At 41.3% G+C, this 19,721-nt stretch overlaps 1 protein-coding gene across 2 annotated transcripts in view; it reads right to left on the bottom strand.

Annotated features, from left to right (window-relative positions):
* ANKRD28 (ankyrin repeat domain 28) overlaps positions 1–19,721 on the bottom strand; it is a 118,614-nt gene that overhangs the window by 98,339 nt on the left and 554 nt on the right. The window lies entirely within an intron of this gene.

Raw genomic sequence — 19,721 nt, 5'->3', positions numbered from 1 at the left:
AGTGTTCATAGACGAAGGGAAGGGGGGGGGGGGGGGTCATAGATATAACATGAAACATCACTGTGCATAACAAGAAGTTTTCAAACGTCAGGACATCATGCACAAGAAAAATGTTGGCCAACGCCATTTCAAAACTAAACCAATTTCCAAGCCATTTGTGAGGTTCAAACTAAACAATGAAGATACGGTTCTTTATTTATAAAACTTTATTTCAAATGTATGAGAAACACACTACATTATAGTCAGATGGTAAAATGAGAAAACATTTCATTCTAATCCATGGCAACTGAATACAATTATATTAAAAAGGCAGATAATGCAGTTCACAGAAGCCACAGAAAAGTAGCCACGCATACAGGAAAATCTGTCTATACTCTTCAACAATAACATTAGAAGTAGAAGAAAACTGTACGTAGAATAAAATAAATTAAAGGATAAAGAGATAAGTGTGAAATAAGGTACTATACAATAAAAACAAATTTAAATACAAGGGAAGCATGCAGTATTGCTTTTATTTTACATTTGCTTATTTATTAAGCATATATTTCTCATCTTCCATGTTAGTCCAGCATGAATTTGACTCAATAATTGTCTCTTGTAAGAGAGGCCAATACCCTTAAAGCCCCTTTTACACTGTCTGATCAGGATGAATCGGACGTCACCGCTGTAAAATCCGTGTCCTTCACATTTTTTCCACCATCTTGCAATGGAGAAGAAAACTGAAATGACCAGACCCCATGTCGGTCTACGAGAATCGGAGGTATACGGTCTTTTGTCTGTTTAGATCAGATTACCCCACATCTGGCACGGTCGGGTTCGGCGAAATGGAACACTGTACCGTTTCTTGTTCCGAAATTGGCCAGAGCTTGGGGCGACCGGATGTAAACAGACACTGGTCCATTTAGCTCCAGCTGCCCATAGACTTAAGATTGAATGCCCAATCAGGTCCACCTGAAAAACTTGACAGGCAGATCTGATTGAACCACCTGTCTGAAAAGGGGCCTTAAGGTGGCCATACACTTAGTCTTGCGATGGTTGTAAAGTAATTTAAAAAACGTACGATCTGCCCATCTTGGATAGGCAGATCGTAGTTGCGATCATCGCAAGCCCGCTCCCGAGGGGCGGGCTTCTGATGACCGCAATGCTGAACGGGCAGTGTGCGTGTCCGCACACCGGCCCGTTTGGCATTTGTCTCCCGAGCATCATTCAAACCAGCCGAAAATCGTACGATTTTCGGCTGGTTTTCTAGCATGCTCCTTAGACAAAGTGTATGGGCACCTTAAGAAGAATTTTCTATCTATTGGGCATACCAGCAGCACAGAGATTCTACCAAAAAAAAACAAACAAAAAAAAAAACTTTTCAGGTCTTTTTTCCCTCTATTTTCTTTGCTCCAGCACTGGTGCAACTACATATCACATTAGGTCAGCGGTTCTCAACCTGTGGGTCGGGACCCCTTCGGGGGTCAAATGACAATTTGCCAGGGGTCGCCGGGAGTCTCCCGCTATTAGATAGCGGCTCCCGGCCGCCCGGGAGAGAAAACACTTTCGCTGAGATAGTTTAATTTTTTTTTATTTCTGACATCGGAGCCCCGGGCCGCCGTAAGTCAGAAAAAAAAATTAAAATCGGCATTGGAATGCATAGCTACATTCCTATTGGCTATTTCACTTTGCAATAGCAAACTAGCTATTGCACCCACCCACTGCTGCTGTCAATCAGCAGAGGGGGACCTGCAGTTCTCCATCAGGTCCCCATCAAGTGATTATCATCATTATTATTATTAATAATAAAAGCTGACACCCTCGGCTTGTGTTATATGGTTTGCCATTTTAGCTGTTACAACAGTGGTTCTCAACCTGTGGGTCGGTGTGTGTTTCTGCTGTGCTAGGTGAGAGTCCTCCTCAGCCCTCTCCTAGCGCAGCAGTGTCAGTCATGTTACCAAGGGGTCCCGGCCCTAGAAAGGTTGAGAACCACTGCATTAGGTATTTCAAGACTGACAGCCACGGGGCATGACTGCCAAAGGCAAACCCATGATGGTGGGATTTTCAATTTAATCAAATCTAGAGGATCTGAGCTTGCTTACCCCTGTTTTAGACCAACAGGGGCCTAGAGTGCAGTATTTCTGGTCTTTGCTTTTTTTTTGTAGAGGGCACTGGCTATGCTGTCAATGCACCAGAGTAGGAGTAGAGGCTCACTCACACCAGTTGTAGTGACTGGTGTTTTTCTGCACTGGATCAATATCAGTCACAGCAAAAGCACACAGAAAGCAACTGTTTTCTATGCACCCTATTCACGCCACAATACAGATATGTGGTGTCTTCAGCGAGTCGTTAAGGCCCGGTTCACACTGAGAATTTTGCATCACTTTTTCTGCCCTAGAAAAAGCTCACAAAAATATGTCCAAAATAAAATGCCATTTACTTCTATGGCCCTGTTCGCGTTTTGTCGCAATTTTTTTTGGCATATTACAGACTCCATAGAAAATGTGCGCTTACTGTGTTTTTGCAAGTGTCGGCCCATTATCAATGAGCTGGAATCTGCTCACAAAAACACAGAACTTGATTCATGTTTATAAACCGCATGTAAAAATGTGAAAAAATCCAAACAAAAAGGTGCATCAAAAAACGTGCATAGAAATGCCCAAAACCGCTGTCGCCTAGGTGTGAAGCCAGCCTTATTGTGGACAGCATGATGTACATAATTCCATATGAGGGGTGGACAGCTTTTAGGAGCCAGCATCATTGATAACAACTTGAGAACTTGAGAAAACCTCTAAAAAGTACCAGCTGTAAATGTTAAAGGAGCATTGGCTGCCTGGCTCCTGGGATTTGCCCAGCCCTGCCATATACTATATAGCAGTGGTTCTCAACCTTTCTAGGGCCAGGACCCCTGGTAACATTTGCCAAGTTGTGGTGACCCCCAACTGTAAAATTTAGGGATGCACCAATACTATTATCTGTGTGGGCTCTCAGGTGGCTATGCGGGCTCTCAGGTGGCTAGTGGGACTCTCTGGTGGTGTCCAGTGCGGGCTCTGTGGTGCCCAAGCACTTACCTCCCCTCACTCCTGCCTGCTCCCCTCTCTCTGATCCTCCCCGGCCGCTGCTGCGCCATCTAGGAGATCTGACACCGCCACGCTAGGAGGAGGCTGAGGAGCCTCTTACCTAGAGCAGCACAAGGCACGTGGGGACCCCCCTCAGCTGTAGGTTGCGACCCACTTTTTTACCTAGAGCAGCACAAGGCACGTGGGGACCACTTCAGTTGTGGGTTGCGACCCACTTTTGGGTCGCGACCCACAGGTTGAGAACCACTGCTATATAGTTTCTTTAAGTTATTATGCACACATATACTAATGCATGGTAATATAAAAAGTCAGAAGTAAAATGACAGACTATGCCATTTCCGAGATCACAGCAGCTAGAAAAACTGCGCTACTTACTGAGAATGTAACTATAAAGTATTGATACCAAGCAGAGGTCTTCATCATTTAATGTGCAGATAAGACTAAGATTGTCCAATAGGAAGTTGTGATTTTACTGCTCTGCTGACACTGGGGCTTCCTATTGTATTACAGAAAACAGACAGAACCTGGATGACTGCCAAAACAGTGTCCAAAAGCATGTATAAAATCTGTTATTTTTGGAACACAGTAATTATAAAAAAAAAAAATTACTATAAACACTGTTACAGTTACTAGGATTGTCCCCTTTAGGCCGCTTTCACATGGGACACACATATGTTTGCATTCGGTGCGCGTGTTTTCGCACTCGTGAATCAATCTTGTGTTTAAAATAGGATTTTTGAGCTACTGTCAAATCCTTTTCTTGTTGTACATTAAAAAAGGACACAGTTGAGTAATTCAGGTACATGGGGTTATATGCTGCATACTGGCACTTCCATAATGCCCAAGTTAAGCAGCAACAGTAGGAGTGGAGCATAAAAACAGGGCACGGACCAGTGTCCCCTTAATGTACCCCAAGAATTTTACAGTAATATAGACTATTTTCCTAATCACACATTAAAGTGACACTACACTTAAAAGTTAAACCTTAAAATGCATTCAAGTACCCTATTAAGAAAACTGGACTGATATTTGACCTCCCTACATACATGAATTACTATCCTGTGTGCCTTTAAAGTGACACTAAACCTATTGACAAAAATGTATCTTATATGTGTATAACTCAGCTGTAGATCCTTAAATCATCTCTGAGTTCATGCTGCTCACCCTTCTGTGGGGGGGGGGCTACTTTTGTTCCCCATGGTCCCTGTGTGTATTGTAAAGTAGACTCTGCTCCAAGATCACTCCTGTGATGGGCTACAAATTAATAAAAAAAAAAAAAAAAGTGAAATTGTAGTCCATCAGTCCTTAGGAATGACAAAATTTGGACAGCCCACACCCCATTCAGATATTGAGGGGGAATATATATCTATTTGGGGGAGGGGGGGTTAAGTGTATTTCCACTCTTACAACCATACTGACTGGGCTACCACCTATTTTATAGTTGTCACATGTCCTCATTCACATTGCAGATCATAAAAACAAAATAAAGAATGGCTTCTTACATTTTTAGAAGCATTGCATGTTGAAGGAAGAACCTGCCCCTCCAATGTAGCTTTCAAAGTGCTCAAAGTAGCCTGTATTCTGCACAAAGGCCTTCACTAAAAGGTAAGAAATGTTTTATAAAAATATTTTTAGGTAAGCTGTGTGAATGGGAACATATTGGGGTTCTCTCAAATTTGACTGCAAAAGTGGAAGTGCTTCATTAAAATCAAGGCCCATATTAATGAACACACATACATGTGTATTGATGAAGAGTTATACAAATATACTTCATTCAAACATTAAAATGTTAATTTGTGGGGAAATGGAAAAAAAAAAAGAAAAAGAAAAGCTATTTTAAAGGCGAAATCTTCCTCCAGATCTTAAAAAGGAAGCAAAGTTCACAAAAAGGCCAACAAGACCACTATCCATATACAACGGAAATGAAGATCTTCAACGCAAGACATTATTCCCAAAAGACGAGCAAAGCACTTGAGCCAAGTCGTCTATGAGAGGAAGTCACTCTTCCAACCGAGAGGTTCTGCAGCACAAAGCGTAATTACCTGTACAATGGCTTTTGCTTTTAATATTTCATTTGTAACAATAAGCAGCACAACATACTTCATTTCGAAAGAAGCTCATGCTAGGTGTACTCACAAGAAACTTCTTGCCACAATAGTCCAAAACACCAAACACAAATCTCTTGACTAACTGATTAAATAATGGCAGGCTTGGCCAAGATTCAAAGGGAGCAAATATTATAGGCTTTACATACATATATTTTTTTTTTTTGTTTCCCAAAAATTCTATTAAAATGTAACCTAGTAAACAGGAGCCTACATTTTACATGGGCTTTCAGGTCGCAAAGCATTTCCTTTACTATCATGAACATTTAATAGTAAAAGACAAATGTAAAGAATGAATACTTTTCACCAAGAATCCTCGTCTTTTTAATCCCTACTGTTATCTCTAACATGCCAAGCCTCAATAGACAGCCCACATGTTCTACTAGACAGAACTGTGTACAAGGGTATACAATGATCAGCCATAACATTATGACCACTGAGAGGTGAAGTGAATAACATTGATTATCTTGTTACAATTATTATTATACAGGATTTATATAGCGCCAACAATTTGCGCAGCGCTTTACAATATAGGGCAGACATTACAATCACAATTCAAGACAAGATGGTAAGGAGGGCCCTGCCCCTGAGGGCTTACAATCTAAAAGGGAGGGGGTGGGACCTGGAGGTGGGTGGGATATATTAGGCAGTAAGTGAACATTTCGTCCCTGAAGTTAATGTGTGAAAAAAAAAAGAAGAGCCAAAATTGTGATGGCTAGATGTCGCAGTCAGAGCAACTCCCAAACTGCAGCTCTTGTGGGATGTTCCCAGTTTGCAGTGGTCAGGACCTACCAAAAGTGGCCAAAGAAAGGAAAACCAGTGAACTGGCGAAAGGGACATGAGCAAGGGGGTGCGAAGGTTCCCCTGTGTAGTCTGATCCAATAGAAGAGGTACAGTAGCTCAAAAAAAAAAAAAAAAAAAAAAAAAAAAAAATTGGTGAAAAAGTTATTGTTGGTTCTGATAGAAAGGTGTCTGAACACACCGTGCATTGCAGTTTGTTGCATAGCAAGTCTCTTCTGCAATAAAGAGCCATCCAGCTCGCACGTCTTCCGGGAGATCATATGCCATTGTCAGTATTTAAAGGGGTTCCAAACCCTCAGTTTTTTGCCTATATCTACTGCTAGCAAGCAGTAGATATATGCAAAAAGTTTTTTTTTAAAAACACGCTTCCACAACGGTTTAAACTTACACTCTTTTTGCCGTGCGCTCCCGCCCGAGAATCCGCAACTGCTCGGGCGGCCGCAAAGCATCTTGGGGCGGGCAAATGCACAGTTCGGATTTTCAGCTGGGAGACGAGCAGAGACGCAAGGTTAGTCTATGGACGCGTGCACCCGCATGCAGACACCGCTGGATCAGAAGTGCCCGCAAGCAGAGAGGAGTCAGCGCTGGAACGGAGAGCCGCCGCATCGCTGGAGGGACACAGATGAAATCAGGAAAGAAGAGGAAGATCGGATAAAGAAACATAATTTAAGGTAAGTGCTGACATTAACATGGGGGGGGGTTTGACTTTAATGTATGTTGGGTAAGGAGAGCGAGATAGCCCTTTTTTTTTTTTTAGGGATTCTTTAAATAAAAGTGTTATGAGGGATAAACTGCACATTAATACCCAAAACAATTATCTTGTTGCCTGGTTTCATATTTCCTCTTAACCAGGTGTCACCAGAACATGTTTCCCTACAGGAAGCTTTCCCTCACCTCCTGTCACTTTGACAAATACTTTGGATTTCTCATAATTTTCTGTATAGGACAGCTACTGCTGGTATTGTGTTGTATATGGTGGCGGAGCAGGAGCACCCACCCATATTTCAGAGCTGGAGAGTGGAGGAACAGTCCCACCTGCTGCTGCAAAATTGTAAAGTGTGGTTAGTACTCACCCTGTTCAATCATCCACTAAAAAAACTAGAATCGAAATTCATCAGCTGACAAAAGATGGTGCTGTGCATACAAATTGTTTATGATGTGCAGCACATCAGGGAAGGGGTAGACTCCAAATGATGGTGAATTCACAAAACTCCACTCCATCTTCCTATTTAAAGGAATGAAGCTGAAACTCTAGAAATTCAAGCCATGGGTGGATCTGTCGGCACCACATGGCTCAACACAAAACAAATATATGCAGTCATTGTTTGGGTATTCAGGCAGCTGGGGGTGCTGCAGGTATCTGAATACAATTGCCACCACTAAAGATTTCTCCAACTACGCTGTTTAGAATAGACTTCGAAATCCAGTGATTTTCTCTTGTTCATCTTGTGGGCTGAGGAGAAAAAAATAAATCTAAAAGGGCATAGCTAGCGTTACTCATTTTGCCTTTAGTATTACTTTTATCTGGATTTCCTCTTTAAACTGCATTAGGGTGACTATAGACGGTCAGTAAATAAAAGCAAATATTGCTTAGTCAAGTTGTTCTTTAACATTTATGTACATAGTTGCAAGTTTCCAAGTACATGCGATTCATGAACATCGAGGCAATTGTGCCCCAACATCATGAATACCAGAATAGGTTTTGCCATTTTAGCGGTGTGCATGAGAGATTCCTTATCTGAAGAGTCAAACCAATTTTTAAAGTTGTACTAGTTCTTACCTGGAATGCCTCAGGCCTGGAGTTTTATGGGTATGGGGATAATGTTTCTGAGAGCAGGCCTAAACTATAAAATGTGTATTGTTTATAGCCGTTTCCCACAAGATTACAGTAGAAAAAAAAAAAAAAAAGGATAGGATGATCTTGTTTCCAGCACACCATTGCCTAGTTTGCCTTTTTTCATTCCGTAGATTATATATTTTTTTTTATTGATGCTTGTTGGTTAGTACAGAAAATGAATAGATAAATAACACAAATGAAAGTAAATACAAAAAAAAAAAAATGTATGAACTCCAATTAAAAGTATCTAAAGACATTTTTTTGTTTGTTTTGAATAGAACAGGAAAGGTTTATAACTCCTGTCAGCTTTCTCCGGCATCTGTGTTCCATTTATGAAATTTAAAAGGGTTATTAAACCCTTGCATGCTTTTTCATATATATACTGCTAGCAAGGAGTAGATATTTGCAAAACTATACATTTTAAAAAATGTGCAAAGGGTTAATACTTACCTGTGTCTCCGGCGCGCGCTCCCATCCGAACATCTGAAAATTTTCTTGGGCGGCCGCAAAAGATCTTGGGGCGGGAGCATGCCCAGTTCAGATGTTCGGTCGGGAGACAAGGAGAGACACAAGGTAAGTCTATGGAGCAGCGTGCACCCGCACAGACTCCGTGGGACAGCATAGAAGGAGGACAGAGGAGTCAGCACTGGATCGGAGACCCGCAGCAGCACTGGGACAGCATAGAAGAGGAGGACAGAGGAGTCAGCGCTGGATCGGAGACCCGCAGCAGTGTGTGTGTGTGTGTGTGTGTGTGTGTGTGTGTGTCAAAATGTTGGATTTTTGCCTCACTTCAGTCACTTTTTTTAACCACATTTCAGGTGTAACATGAAACATGTTCACATTCCCTTCCCCCCACCCTCATTCGAATTGTGGGGTTCTTGTACCCACAGGATGAAGCTTAGTGGACAATAGGTATTTAGATTGAAGGCCCTGCTCTTTCCCCCCACCCCTTTAAAAAAGATCCAATTATCGTTTCTAGGATTCTTCAGGTTATATTCTATTTTCAAGCACTCCAAGAGCTTGAACTGGCTTCTGCAGGCTAGCAAAACACCAAGTTTATATTACCAGTATGTATTTGTTGGTATATGCAACAAAAACACCATTGGGGAATATTTCTGTTATCTGCTTTTCTATTTTCTGTACTAACAAAAAAAGGGAGTGTTGAATAAGCACGGTGTGTACTTTAAAATTACAAAAATGCAAAGTATTCATGGTGGTTTTATGTATGAAGGTGCAAAGTTCTGTGACATGAAAAGGTATGCACCCACTGGTCTGCACAATACAGTCACAGCAATGGGTTCAAAACCTCTATAAAAACATGACACCAACAATCCAAAACATTCAATCTATAACAAAAAGAGGAAAGTATAGGTTTTGTGTCTCATTTGGGAGATTTCCTTTACTTCCTGTCCTAGAGATTGGCAGAACAGGAAGTCAGAGGAAAAATTATCCAAATATGAGCAAATCCCCTTTTAGACAGTTGTCAAAACGATTTTCCCTTCGCCTTCTGTTCCACTGCTCCATCACTTTGTAATGTAAAGGGGTGATGGGAAAAAGGGGGTAAATCTCACCAGTGGAACAAAGATGGCAAAAAAAAAAAAGAAGTGACAACTTTCTAAACTTTTCCTACAATTCAAACACAGTGTTTTTTAAAATTTGGCTATAAATATATCTCAAGCCCATGCTCAGTATCTAACCATTTTCCGGACCAGATCTGGAACATAATGCATTGCGTTTTTTTGCCTTGTTTTTCCTGCGATTTCATTGCGTTTGGATTTTTTTTCTTTTTTATAGCTTAAAATAGTATTACAGGTGTGTTCCATGCGTTTTTGATGCATTTCAGACCAGACAAAATGAGACATGCAGTATTTTTCTGGTCTGGAACGGACTGCAGTGGTGGGAACAGAGGCCAGAAATAGCATAGGGATACATTGGGATCGGAAACCGTCTAGTCTGGTGGTAATCTGGATGTGGTGTGAATGAGCCCTAAGACTTGATTCACACATAAGTGACAGCATTGTCACGTGCATAAAATGTGCATGCATTAAGTTGCGCGTTTTTATGAGCGATTGTGACATTAATGTAAATGGGCAAAATGTGTGCAAAAACAATTGCAATGCATGTTTCCAAGCATTTCCTATTGACTATGGGGACAAAACGAGCTGTAGTCTGCCAAAAAGACGCTCATGTACTTTTTCCAGCGACAGGTGTGAACAGGGGCCCTAAGAATGAATGGGATTTTTTTTGGTGAAGCTTTTTGTCACACTGAATCAGCTGTGACAGTACGCTCAGTGTACTGAACCAGGCCATAAAATACCTTACATTTTTAAAATGTTTTTAAGCAAAGAGTAGAAAATTGAGAAGAAAAATCTATGGTGTTTACACAACTATGGAACCCACAAATAATAGACACGCCCACTGAATTACAGGTATAACAAATTGTTTATGGTACAAACAGCAAATGAGACAAGAAGCTGATGGGCCAAATTATGAATGTATCATAACAAATAGTTACATAAAACCCTTATGTAACTATTTCAATATATTGTGAATCACAAGAACAATTGTTTTATTATATATTTTTGACTATTATTGTTATATAAAATCAAAAAGATTGCCCACAACGGTGCATATTAAAAAACAAGATCCACTTACAGAACTTTTGACAAGTCCCACTGTTGCAGAGGGACTTGTGATATCACCACACTTGTAGTCCATTCATTCTTCCTCCCGTCCAGGTTACCGAATGTCCATACCTCAGTACGAAACCGCAATGGAAAGGAGAATCTGCAGGAGCCAGACCACTGCACCCACGATCGTCTGATCATGCTTTCAATGCTTTACTGGCTCCAATGCAAAAAATAAAAAAGATCACATTTATCTTCTATGAAAAAAAACACTTTTTTTGTTTTCAAATTAGGATGATCAAGAGACATTTACTCGTCATCATCCTAAAGCACTGGGTCCGACCACACTTAAAAAGACTCAATAAAAAGGAACTCAAGTGGCTCACACACAGTTAAAAGCTTCCTTCCTCCTTTTCAACAAGGTCAACAATTTACAAAGTCTGATAACAATTGTTTCAGAAAACACCAATTATGGCCCCACTAGAGGTACTCCTAAAAAAGGTCTGACCCTCACCCCAGCATTGCATTGGACTAATGCGCCATGTCTATTTTACTTCCAAAATGCAAGAAAAAGGTCAACTGCATGCAAAAAGGTAAAGCCATATTATTTCTTCCGTGAGATTTATCAAAACACGTACAGCAAGCCTGAAAGTGGTTTATTATAGTTATAACCTTTGTCAGGAATGTTAAATCAATGTTTGAAATACCTACATTTTTCAAGGAGGCCATTTGTGGATATCACCCTGATAAGATAACCCGCCGATAGGTGTACCACTGCATTTGTTCATACAGAATGTACAGGTCTGAAGCAGCCAAAAGCACACACAGGCTCTACTCTCAACAAGGGGCTCAGCAGACTCTGAAAACATAAGGCTACTGCAGATACATGAAACATGCTATGACCTCATTCATTTCAGCAGTGAAACTACAAACTTCCAAGATCAAATACAACTTTGAAGAAAACATTACATGTATCTGAATCACTGGGACAGTCTCACCCCTTTCCTGCTGGGCTATGTACATACAATACAAGTTATACCACTAAAAGTGGTCATGAAAATCTAACTGGAAGACATTTGGTTTGCTAAAGCACCAGATATCAAACAATTTCTATCTCAGTGCTGCTGAAGCCCTCCAGCTTTTTTTGCCTTCACTTCCTGCATTCCTCTATACATGCATGCACTCCAATAGGAGCTAAAAGTGATTGCTCAGGGCAAGCTTCCTGTGGCGACAATACGGGAATTTGCACAATTAGCCTCAGCACAGTTGCTTATAGTTTGCACTGGAAGTATGTGACAGGTGACAACGCAGGTGAGCAACTGGTAAAACAAGGACAGAGCATTGGCTCCCTTATAAAGTGCATGAATGAGAACCTTTAGAGCAGGATTAGTAGGTATTTTAATGAAAGCTGCAGATTATGAAATAATTGATGACATATGAAATTACATTAATGTGTTAAGATTACATGAAATTTAACCAATTGGGTTAACATCTACTCTAATGCATAAGCAAGTCTGCAATATGTCACCCATCACCACAGGTAGAAGAACTGATTCATACATGTGCCATTAAAATGAACCTCTCCTAGACTAAAAAACAGTGCCAAAAGGTAGTAATAGTGCTGACATGTAGGTACAAACTATCTATACGCATATTATCCTTCAATCTGCAGCACGGGTCTCCACAATGCCCCTTGGAACCCAGTCCCAGCTTTTATTACCCTCCCAGTGCTGGGATCAAATGGATGATAGATGGCTATACATGGATATAATTTTGTTCGTTTTCTGCTGAAAAGCAATCTACGTGTGTCCCTGTTGTCACCAACCAGCTTGGAAAATTTTGTGAAAGGAGCTGTGTGGAAAATTGGCAGCCAAACAGTGACTTCAGCCTCTGCAGCCACTGTTCACGTATTCCGATAGCCACAGATGCCAGCTGTCAGGATACAATAACCATCAGAGGAGATTATTTTATCTATAGTGGATGGAGGGAATTGAGCAATGTTTCTCTTTAAAAGAGAACTATGGGGTAAGTGTTTTTCCCCATAGTTCTCTTAAGGGTCACAGGAGGACATATACTAGTGTCCTCCCGTGACCCAAAGCTCAGTATATCGTGAGCTACAGCTCGCGGTATGCGGAGACCGACTCAGCCGGGACGGATCAAACAATACAGTTAAATCCACCAAGCTGCGTGAGTGACAGCGGGCTCTGCCTATCTAGAGGCAATGCCAGTTGCTCGCTCACTTCCCGATCTATTGAGTCGACATGTGACAGTTTCATTGTCACATGTTGGTTCAAACTATGAGGATGAGTGATACCAACAAAGAGCTAAATTAAAAAGGTGTTTAGAAAAACTAGCAAGCTCATTTCATTCACCTGTACTACAACAGAAGAAATGTGGAAGGATATATCATAATGTTTGGAATGGACAACAGATATATAAGAATAACATAACTATCTTGTATAACAAAGTAGAAAAACCTAAAAGGTGTGTAAATATTTGCTCAGCTAATTGTAATGTCATTCTTTCAATGATTAAACAATAAAATAGTGAAGGCAAGAATAAAACAGCCCTGGGGCCTCAAGGCTTCTCAGCAATCCTGTGCTAAGTTGTAATAAAAAATTGTTGTTTTTTTTTAAACCCCACAGATAATTGTCCTGAAGAAAAACCTCTATAATAACAAACCAGGGCTCACAATAATGCCCTAAACAGGATTGTGGATCAGGAAATATACATTATTCAGAAGCAAGCAGTCTAGGAGATGGATGGGAATTGTAGTGCACCTATGCTGAAGCATGACTAGTTAACCGTTACATGTTCTGGATGAATATGTAACAAAAAAGGCTGCAATAATACACATTTCTCATGGCAATTCTGCCCACATTACCAAAAGCCCGTCCATTTAAACATATTTGATTTACTAAAGGAGTAGGTGGTTGTTCACTTAAAGTGAATGTTGACTTTGTTAATGTGACACTAAACTCAGGAGTTAAATCTTAATATATTCAAGTAATTTAACGATTAACACAAATGTCTCTTATTTGTGTATCACTCAGCTGTACATCCTCAAATCATCTCTGAATTCATGCCGACACTGTCCTTCCTCCTGCCACTCCAAGCTCGCTCCTGTGATGGACTACAATCTCAGGTTCAGTTTACTAATTTGTACTGAGATTGTAGTCTATCACAGGAGCGAGTTTGGAGCAGTGACTACTTTACAACACACACAGGGACCATGGAGACCAAAAGTAGCCACTCTCCAGAAGGAAGGACAGTGTCAGCACCAATTCAGAGATGATTTGAGGATCTACAGCCGAGTGATACACAAATAAGAGACATTTTTGGTAATAGGGTACGTTTAAGATTTAACTCCCAAGTATAGTATCACTTTAATCTTCATGAATAAGGTGGGGGCAATGCACAGTTGAAATACCAAATCATGATAGCATGATCAGATAATGTGCTAACAAAATTCATATGTAACGTTTATAGCTAAAACCGATTTTAGCTTTGGATGCAAAAAAAAACAAAAAACTTTTTTTTGCCATCTGTTCTCTTCACTTCCTGTCCTGGAGATGCAACAGGAGATCTCTACAAAGTGAGCTGTCCCCTCACCTCTTGTTCTGGTGAAAACTGTAAATGTTTGGACATACTTCTCTAAAAAGAAAACAAAAAACTTTGGAATATACATACACTTTAATTTCCCTCAAACATAATTGGGTATTCACAATGACCACAGGTTTGCCTTATTACACTTTAAAGATGAACTCCGGGGGAAACTTATTAACCCTTGCAGTGGGGCTACACCCGCAATGCAAGGGTTAACTGCTGGTTTGTGCAAAAAAAATGTTTTAAAAATGTAATCACCCGATAAGTTGAGCTGGCTTGCTCTTAAACTAGTCCCTAAAGTCTCCATGTGCCTCCACTGCAGCAGTCTAAGAATTCTTCTGTCATCATGTCCAATGCAAGTGTATAGATGTGAGGAGACTGAGGAGCATTCCATATGTGCAGTGAAGGAGAAACACTTCAGACCAGAGAAACAGAGAACCGGTTAAGCGGTTTAGGTGAATATAACTTTTATTTTAGCACCAAGACACAAACAAGCAGTTAACCCTCGCTCACTTCTCAATCCTGTCACTACAGAGAGCCTGACAGGGGAGTGACTGGATTCTCCCCTCCCTGTCCGATCCTCCAGCGCTGACTGGCGGAACAGAGGGGGCGGGTACAGCTGGCTCTGCCTCTAGATAGGCAGAGCCAGCTGTCACTCACGCAGCTGGGCGGATCTAGACATAATTGTAGCTGTAGCTCGCGGTATACTGAGCTTTGGGTAACATGAGGACGCTAGTTTGTGTCCTACCGTTACCCTTTGGAGAACTATGGAGAAAAGCCCTAACCCCATAGTTCTCAATTAAATGAAGAGCTGCTAATCCTATAGTAAATCAACCCAATTGTCTTTTTCAGACTGGCCATCCAAGACTAAATGAAGCCAGAGGTAGCACTTTCTCCAAGAAAAGTATTTAATTCCTTCCTTTACTCTTTACTTACCATTCCAGCAAAACTGTTCTGCACATGTTCAGCTTTTAACAATCAAACTGTCCAGGCAACCTGCTCAAATAAGCCAGTTCCAAAAAGGGGCCTTTGCTCCTGAAAACCAGAAGTTTCCGGCATCGGGCCTCCAGCCTGGCAGCAGTGAGTTTACATTGCTTTTTTCCTGTAGCAGCTGCTTTCAGCCACCAAAAAAATGAGACAACAGGAAGAAGAGAAAGGAATGTTAAGTTATCCCAGTACAGAGTACTTCTCTCTGCTACCCTTAAGCGGGCCGCAGAAGCGTGTAATAAAGGATAAGCATTTAATGTGCATGTATCCTTTAGGGCCTGTTCATACTAACCTGTCCACTAAAATGCTGTGTTTCTGTGAACAGGCTAAAGCACTGTGACAGCTCCGGTAGGGTGCGTTGTATCGTACACTGCTGGAGCCGATACTGTTTACATTTTTTTTTTTTAACTATTGTACATGTGTAGTGATCAGTGTGTACTCTAGATTCAGGTATGGCAGGATGTTTGCACTTTAACACAGCGCAGCCCCCCCACCGTCACACCCATGTTGTGGTGTGAATGGGACACATAGAAAATAATTGTTTTCCATGTGTCCAAGTGGTGACCTGCATTGATCAGGTGCGGCACAGCACAGCTCACCACACCATGTGTGAACGGGCCCTTATAGTAAACCTGCAAGGACAAAAAATGGGAAGCATCATTGCTTAAATGACTGACATTGTTAACCTTGACCCTGACTACGCTACCTAGGGAGCCGCTAACCTGGAACAAACATGCTGCAGGAGAAGTCTCAAAATCAGAATTCCTGTCCTGCATGCTCAGAAGGCTGTTCTTTTAATACACGCCATGGCTGCTCCCAAATTGATATCCTCAAAGCGTACTTTAAAAGAAGAACTCAGGAAAAAAAAGCATACAGAAAAAATAAACAAATGTAAAAACAATTTGCTGACCGGTAGAGACGGAGAGACGTTTTATGGCAGAAGAGATTTACACAGTCTTCTGCCAAAGAAAGTCAACCAATCCATTTTTAAGGGGAGGGACATTTACTTTCACTAAGTGACATTCTAACTCTGCAATGAGCAGCCGATTAATAATATAAAAAATGGATTGCACATGGAACAATTACTATGCAACTTATGATACCTGCGGCTACAAAAAAATAAGTAACAATGAATATCCCATTTCACAATCTGAATTTGTGGGCATCTGCCTAGTAGAGCCTGAAAAGGCAGTTGTGTTTTACCTATGGATATGAAACAATGTTCTGACAGATGGTTACCAGAACAGCCACAGAAGAAACGTGCATATACTCTGCATCAGACTTCATACTTCTTGAGAAGCAGCTACCACTAGAGAGAGGAACTGCTGGCTATATAGCAGAGAAGCTAAATATAAACCAATGCAATGTGCACGGATCACATTTGTAAATAATGGAGGTGAAAGCAGTCCAGCAGGTCTCAAAAGGGAGGTGAGGTATTGGCACATAAATCATGCACACATCTACGAGACTGAACTCTGTAGTTCTGTTGTGCTAGAGTGGAAATGCACCTGTTAGGCCGCCTGCTAACAAAATAGGTAGGAACCTGAAGAGGAAAGATACTCCGAGGAGACAAAAAAAAAAAAAGAAGTTGGATTACATTGGTCACATATTCAGAGAAAACTTAATGCCGCATTCATTAAATCTTTTATTTTTGCAAACAATACTCTTGGGCAAGAGGTAAATAAGGCCAGTGGCAAACAATGACATGCATGTATACCAATGCAAACAAAACTAAACTGTTTATAATACACAGAGGCGGTGTGATTATTTTTTAATGCACCACTAAAAAAAAAAAAAAAAAAGGCATCGTCCAATTCTGTCCCTTTTTATTTTGCCCTAGAAAAGTGAGATTGCCTCACTTGTCACCAAGAGGCTGCGAAGCAGGCCAAGCATAATCCTCCACTATATTTACACACACACAGTTATATACACTGTGACGGCAATTACTAAAATGCTATGTAAATGAGAATGACTCCGCAGACCTGCCAGAAACAGGCAGCCTGCTGAAAGGCGTCACCTGACACTGACATAACAAAACGCTTCTTTTAGAACCGATGTACACTAGCAAATAGGAATTCACAGCTTTATAAAATCACAAATACAACGTAAACCTAAAATGACCAGAACGCATCCAAAATATATTCTGGAAAACAAAATTTAGCACTTCAATGATAAAATTATCCCCATGTCACCGTGTGAGAAAACCTGACACTGTAAGATTATATGAATTGTAAATATGTGAACAAGCCCTAAGAGTGCACACTGTGCCGATTTCAAAGTAAGGAAGAGCTGGCTCAATGTATCTTTTGCCCCTGATATTAGGCAGAACTAAACTTATAAAAAGCTGTCCATTGTAAGCAGCCCTGACAGTGGCAAATGGTTTGTCTCAACCCTCTATCTGCCACTTCTGCTGGATTGTTTGGTCAGTTAAAACAAAAAAAGCGAGCAGGCAGGTTCTTTACTGCAGAAGCGACATGCAATAAAACAAATGTACCTGCCTATTTGCAGCCTTCTTTTCATTCTCCGCACGCCTCTCTACCGGGATGAATGAACTCCTAGCCACATGCACGGAAGTTACTTCACCCCTGCCAGGACCAATCAAGTTGGCTGGGTAAAGAGGTCAGTGGAGATGAGTTAAAGTGACATTAAAGTCAAAAATATTCAGAGTTAGGACTTACCGGTAACTCTATTTCCATTAGTCTTCCAGGACAGCATCACGATTCTTTCTTCTAGTTTTCAGCCTTCTCTCCAGCGCTGCGGCAGGTCTCCGATCCAGCGCCGACTCCTCTGTCCTTGCTGGCACTTCCAGTCCCACGGTGTCTGCAGAAGGGTGCACGCGTCCATAGACTTAACTTGCGTCTCTGCTCGTCTCCCAGCCTAAAATCGGAACATGCGCCCGCCCCAAGATGCTTTGCAGCCGCCCGAGAATTTTCAGATTTTCGGACGGGAGCGCGCGGGGAAGACACAAGTTTAAAAAGCTTCTAAAGCAGGTTTTTTTAAAAAAAATTTTTTGCATACCGTATATATCTACTGCTCGTTAACAGTAGATATATGCAAGAAAAACTGAGGGTTTAATAGCACTTTAAGTTCAGAGTTAAAGGAAGTTGAAAAATAACAGATCTAAAGCCGAGTTCCAAGAAAAGTAATCCCCTTACAGGGAGGCTGCCACTGCACTGTGAGTTTAAGGTGCTTAATTAGGTCTAGGGGACACAGGTCCCCTAGACCTACCTAGACACCTGCACGTTCCGTGGACATGCACCAAACGTGTGCTTTGGCACACAGTGACAGAAACACGGCAAAATGCACTTGCATTGCCATTAATTTCTAATGGCCGAATGTGGCCAGGAAGACAGGTGTTCTTGCTCCACATTTGCACACATTAAAACACGCACAAATGTCAACTCAATGGGGACGCGTGGCAAATGCAGCACAAAAACATGACGTGTGTTCACCGAACACACAGGTGTGAATACAGGGTAAAGAATTTGTACTTAACAGAACCCTGCTCCACGACCGACACCTGCAGCATCTTCTCTCTGCTCTGGCATTTGGACAGCCCACTAACATCATGAAGTACAATGCAGGGCCCATAGTTCTGCATTATATCCGAGGAAGCCAATGAACAGTCCACAAGCCGGAATATAAGAAGGATGAGGAGAAAACCAATGGCCAGGAGAGCGGGGATTAGGTAAGTAAAACTACTTTACCCAATACCCCTAGACCTAAATAGGTACTTAACCCTTGCAGTGCAGGGACAGCCCCACTGCAAGGGGTGTTTCTCCTACCCCCAGAGAGTTGTTTTTTTTAACCTGTTGATTCTACCATTAAAGCAATCCTTCACCCATATCTTTAAAAGAACAACAAAACACCTTTAGAGATGTTTAGTAATGACAATCTACAAACACATACTTCTAGATAATTGCAGGCTTTGTATTCTTTTCATACCTTGTTTGTCTTTTCTTCCCCAGTCTATTGACAGTGACCATGTCTAAGGGCAGATTACTAGCTCTCCTTTCACTTCCTAGATTTCTGGCACATGTGACTAGACATGTGACCATGCACATCATCTCAGGGGAGGAAAATGCCTTTCCCTGAGATTAGAGATGAGATTTCCCAGCAATGCTCTGCTGATGACAAGGCAATCCCAGTGTGCATTGCTTTGGCAAACTGAAGTCATTTTGCCCTTTCAAAGCAGGAAGTGAATGCTCTGCAAGTGTAAGTATTTCAAAATCACAGCATTTTACACCCGACATGTCTATGTTATTATTAATCATCATACATATAGAGGGATGTATTGGTAGGATTTCATTTTTTGAGTGTAAAGGTCCACTTTAAAGCCTATGTGACAGCAAGGACTCAGAAAACAAACAAAGTGTGCAGTGTTAACACTGGGGACAGACTGCAGCATATAGGTCATGTTTTATTTTGCCCTGAAGACATCACAGCAGATGACAATCCTGTCCTATGGCAAAAATAAAAACATGCTTATAATGTGGGTCCATGGCTGTTTATACATCTCAGTCCTCCTACAAACCTCACACACATGACAAATAGATGCCCAGCCCCCACACACACACACACGGTTTTATGTTTCATAACATTCTGATCAGCTTCAAAACATACTGGAAACAGCAATGGAGGAAGGCAAAACTCCTAATTATAATCCAGAGCAATGAACGTCTGCACAGACTGACAGACG

Source organism: Nanorana parkeri, unplaced genomic scaffold (assembly GCF_000935625.1).
Source record: "Nanorana parkeri isolate BGI_ZX_2015 unplaced genomic scaffold, ASM93562v1 scaffold4, whole genome shotgun sequence".
Classification (NCBI taxonomy): Eukaryota; Metazoa; Chordata; class Amphibia; order Anura; family Dicroglossidae; genus Nanorana; species Nanorana parkeri.
Note: the sequence above shows the minus strand (reverse complement) of the source record. Positions and strands in the feature narration are given on the sequence as shown.